This window comes from Leptonychotes weddellii, chromosome X (genome assembly GCF_054177405.1).
Source record: "Leptonychotes weddellii isolate Sample4059 chromosome X, ASM5417740v2, whole genome shotgun sequence".
Classification (NCBI taxonomy): domain Eukaryota; kingdom Metazoa; phylum Chordata; class Mammalia; order Carnivora; family Phocidae; genus Leptonychotes; species Leptonychotes weddellii.
Window position 1 is genome coordinate 25,497,331 of NC_138385.1, and position 5,214 is coordinate 25,502,544.

The 5,214-nt window shown below is 44.6% G+C and overlaps 1 pseudogene; it reads right to left on the bottom strand.

The window, feature by feature from the left end:
* Positions 1 to 3,303: 3,303 nt before the first annotated feature.
* Positions 3,304 to 4,280, bottom strand: LOC102737711 (partitioning defective 6 homolog beta pseudogene; annotated as a pseudogene).
* Between the last annotated feature and the right edge of the window lie 934 nt (positions 4,281 to 5,214).

Sequence of the window (5,214 nt, forward strand, 5' to 3'; positions counted from 1 at the left end):
ACCTTTCACCTCCACTGCTGTTGTGTTTCTGATTTGCGAAGGACTGAATCCCCCACCTGTCAGATCATGCATAGCACTGTCAGAACTCTCTGCAGTGATGGAAGTGGCCCTTGACAACCAGTATGTAAAGTGTGGCTAGGGGGAGCCCGGATGGCTCAGTGCCTTAGGCCCAGGTCATGATCTCGGTCCTGGGATCGGGCTCCCCGCTGAGCATGGTATCTGCTTGCCCCTCCCCTGGCTTGTGTTCTCTCTCCTCAAATAAATAAAAGCTTTAAAAAAAAAAAAAAAAGTGTGCCTAGTTTGAGTAAAGAACTGACTTGAATTTTTTTTTTTTTTTTTTAAAGATTTCATTTATTTATTTGACAGAGAGAGACCTAGCGAGAGCAGGAACACAAGCCGGGGGAGTGGGAGAGGGAGAAGCAGGCTTCCCCCGAGGAGGGAGCCCGATGTGGGACTCGATCCCAGGACCCTGGGATCATGACCTGAGCCGAAGGCAGACGCTTAACGACTGAGCCACCCAGGCGCCCCTGACTTGAATTTTTATTTAATTTTAATTAAGAAGCTCCATGTGGCTAATGGCTCTTAACACCTTACGGGTAGTGAGTATGTGTGTCGTCCTCATACCTCTGGGTAGCACATTCTTAAATAGCATCTTTTTCTGCTATTCTATGATGCCAGTCTTTTTTTTACAAGTCTATATTTGTAAAAAATAATCTACAGCTAAAGCTAAATTGGATTTTTAAAATCAAAAGTTCATTTAGTGATAATGTACAGTTTATAGTAAAATTGTAAAATACTTTGATAGTTTAAACAAAGTATCATTCATGTAAAAACATGGCATGTAAAATTAGAAAGTTTATAGTTCACAAAATTACATTTTTTTGCTGGTAGCTCATGAGAACGTTACAGTAAGTTTACTCAGGATACAGAACAAAATTCACAGGCTTGACATTAGTACTATAAAATTTTACACTGAATCCATTGACATTTCTGTTAAGGTACACTTGAAATAATTGATTCAGACTACCAATGAACTGACATTGTATACCAAGATCTATTGGTTTTACAATATGGCTAGTAATCAGTTATTTCACCAACAATTTAAATGAGAGATCTAGTTTTAACACCACCGACATACACCCTTAGGATAACTAAAATAAAAAGCATTAGCAGGGGGCGCCTGGGTGGCTCAGATGGTTAAGCGTCTGCCTTCGGCTCAGGTCATGATCCCGGGGTCCTGGGATCGAGCCCCGCGTCGGGCTCCCTGCTCAGTGGGGAGCCTGCTTCTCCCTCTGCCTCTGCCTGCCGCTCCCCCTGCTTGTGCTGTCTGTCAAATAAATAAATAAAATCTTTAAAAAAATAAAAAAAAGCATTAGCAGCTTTGATTTTCATTTTCATGAATACATACAAATCTGTACTTTATAGTTAAAATTTGTACGAAAAGTCAAGCCCTGAAGTATTTTACCCCCAAGAGAAAAGTTCAGATGTTAAAACATTGTTAAAAAAAACAAAAAGTAGGGCGCCTGGGTGGCTCATTCGGTTAAGCGACTGCCTTTGGCTCAGGTCATGATCCCAGGGTCCTGGGGTCGAGTCCCACATCAGGCTCCCTGCTCTGCGGGGAGCCTGCTTCTCCCTCTTCCACTCCCCCTGCTTGTGTTCCCTCATCTCGCTGTGTCTCTCTCTGTCAAATAAAATCTTAAAAAAAAAAAACCACAAATAGTATGTGAAAGGATTTTTACTTACTGTTGAACCCCTGCACCACTTAAAATGAAATTTAAACTACATGTTAACATTTTGCCGTTCTAGAGTCAAATTTCTATACCTCGTAAGGTTAAAGCTGGAATGCCATTAATGAATAGCGGTATAGAAGTGGAAGAACTTGGGTGAATTCAACAAAAAAGAACATTGCATTACATAATGTGCAGTTAATAGTTCAGTGATAATCTGTTTGGTGGTAATGTGAACAAAGTATTCTAAGTGACCTTCCTTCAGTCCCAAGACTTCCTCATATATCTTTACCATAGAGAGAAAATAGCACTTAATTGTTTCCATAGCATGTAACTGTTACAAAGGTACCCATTCTAGCCCTACCATGAAATTAATAACAGAAGTAGCCATAAGCCACAGGGAACTTGGGCCTACTGCAGTGCTCATGCATGTTGTACAGGGAAATCAGGCGAGGAATAGAAGTCAGCAGCCTTACCCTTAATTCTAAGTGGGTGCGTTGGAAAGTAATAAATAGCCTCATAAAATAAATAGCAATAAACTACCTGTCCAAGGTGAATATATTTTTTTCATAAAGTGTAGGCAGTGTTCCTAGAAATCCCATTAGGGAAAAACCAAATGCTCCTATAAAAAAGTGCCCAAGTTTGTCCCGTGTAAAAATCTCTTTGGGGGGGCGCCTGGGTGGCTCAGTTGGTTGGGTGACTGCCTTCGGTTCAGGTCATGATCTTGGAGTCCTGGGATCGAGCCCCGCATCGGGCTCCCTGCTCAGCGGGGAGTCTGCTTCTCCCTCTGACCCTCCTCCCTCTCATGCTCTCTGTTTCTCATTCTCTCTCTGAAATAAATAAAATCTTTAAAAAAAAAAAAATCTCTTTGGGTGTATTTTATAATACAAAATGATTCATACTACTCAAATACATTAGAGTATAAAAGCACACCAACAAAACACACACCAACAACAAAAGGAATGATTTCCAATGAGATGGGAATGAGGGTGAGAGGAGATTAAGGGAGTCTCACGTATTACCTTGATGGAACTGCCTTTTGTGTCATTAAGTTATACGCATATGGAATGAGTCTGTAAATGTGATACAGGAAGAACAAGCTTTGAACTTGAACAACTGTTACAGGTTCTTAATTCAGGAACATGGCTTCAATGCTTTATGACGTAGGAAGCAACTCCCCAAAACAGGCAATTGGTTTGATTTCTTAGATATTAGGGGAAAAAAAAGCATTTAAAAAAATTACTTGTGGGACGCCTGGATGGCTTGGTTAAGTGTCTGCCTTTGGCTCAGTTCGTGATTCCAGGGTCCTGGGATCGAGTCCCACGTCAGGCTCCTTAGGGAGTCTGCTTCTCCCTCTGCCTGCTGCTCCCCCTGCTTGTGTGCTCTCTCTCTCTGACAAAAGAAAATATTACTTGTAACAATTAGCAACAGAGGAACAACATTAAAAAATCAAAAAATACAGGGAACATAGGAGCTGAGGTCCCCAAGGTACCAAAGGACCGAATCAGATTTTTTCACATTAGAATTTTTAAAAAATGCCGTTGAAGGAAAAGCTGACTGGGCTCCGCACAGCAGGTTAAATATGCAACAACTTCGAACGGAAGTGATCTGGTCCTCTCATGGTTCTGAGAATGTGCGCTAACATCCGATAGTGCCCTAGAGACAAAATAGCAAAAGCACAGGATGCCTCCTGGGTGGCTCAGTCGTTAAGCGTCTGCCTTCGGCTCAGGTCATGATCTCAGGGTCCTGGGATCGAGCCCCGCATCGGGCTCCCTGCTTGGCGGGAAGCCTGCTTCTCCATCTCCCACTCCCCCTGCTTGTGTTCCCTCTCTCGCTGTGTCTCTCTCTCTGTCAAATAAATAAATAAAAATCTTAAAAAAAAAAAAAAGACTCTTCCCTGAAACTTCTATGCCGTTAACTTCTAAAACTTCATCATTACAGCTAATAGTCCTGTGCTTTGAGCCAGATTTGGTCTGGATATAAAGATCCCTGGGACCTTCTCTAGGCCATGCGGTGTGACCCTGACACAAGCCATCCCGGATGTAGAACCCTAAGGGTTTCTCAGTGCCGTATTTGTAAAGACGAGCCCTACGATGTGTTTCTGGGAGAATATCCACATTTATAATAGAAGACACAGGTCTGAAGTCTTGGGGCATACTAATGACTAGGGTGGCTTTTTTCTATGGTTGTCAGGACGCAATAGATTGGTTAAAAACATTCTTCTTTATTAGTGTGTCTGTACCAAAGGCACTGTAGTCTGCTTCTCCCTTTTTTTGTATAAAAATCCTAAGCAGTGGATTGGCCAATTGAAACAGCTTTGTGATAATTATCATCATTATTTATAGGTAGTAAGTCTCCTTGGATGTCTGTGTAGCCTACTAAAACGCCAACATTGGGTATCTTCTGAACATGTCGCAGTAATCCATAAAACCCAAATTTTCCAGGTTTTGATCTGTCCAGTGAAAACCGACAAAATTCAGCTCCAGACTTGCTCTTCCCCTGCATGGTGCCCAGGCAGCTGCTGGCCGGCCCGAGCCGGTGGCTGTGGTTCATGCTGAGGCCCGGCCGCCCCTCGGGAGCGCAGGGAGCAGGGAGCGAGTGCGCGGCCCGCAGGCTGGGGACGCGGCACCTGCCGAGGGGCGGCCTCGGCTCGGGTCACCGCGCAGAGCCGGGCGCGGCAGGACCGAGGGTCAGACTAATGCCCGTCTTCAGTACAAGTAGGAATCCTCTGATCCAGGGGTTATCAAACTGGTCTGCCTGGGCTTATAGAGCCTGTGAACTAAATGTCTGCATCTTTAAATTGTTGAGAGAAATCGAAAGACCATTTTGGCATTTACTAAATTTAGATCTACTGGGCATTTATGTGTCAGGCACCGTTCCAGGTACTTGGGATTAGTTGGTGGATAGACACCTGTATGTTAGGCTAGCGACAGGCCACGGTGGAAGCCGGAGCAAATGTCTGAAAAAGGTGGGAAGGGAAAAAGTTCCCTAATTACCTGTGGAATGAAGGTGAAACTATAGCAAGAGAAAAGGGGGGGAATCAAGTTTGGTGGCAACCCCGTATCTAGTTTGTAGGGACCCCGTGCTGGGCGTAGCAGAAGCAGCAAGGGGTAGGGGTGGCATGGACAGGGGTCCCTAACCCAGGACCCCATTTACAGGCTCCAATGAGCGTAATCCTTAAGGACCAGGGTTGGCCAGAAATTGGAAGAGTGGGCTACAGAATACCAACTAGCCAGCCTGGGAAGCTGGGACCTGCGGCTGTGTGGCTAGCCGTAAGCATTGGCCTGCTATAGATGCTCTCCCGGGCCAAAGCGGAGGGACTTGCTCTAATTGGCAGTCACGTGATGTGATGTTTTGGAGCATTAAAAATACCTTAGCCTCACTCTTCAGGGGAGGTTGGCACAGGGCGAAGGTGGCACTGATGCAGAGGGAGCTTCCCTACAGACCTCACATAGGTAGTATTAGAAATGAGAGGGGAGGGGCGCCT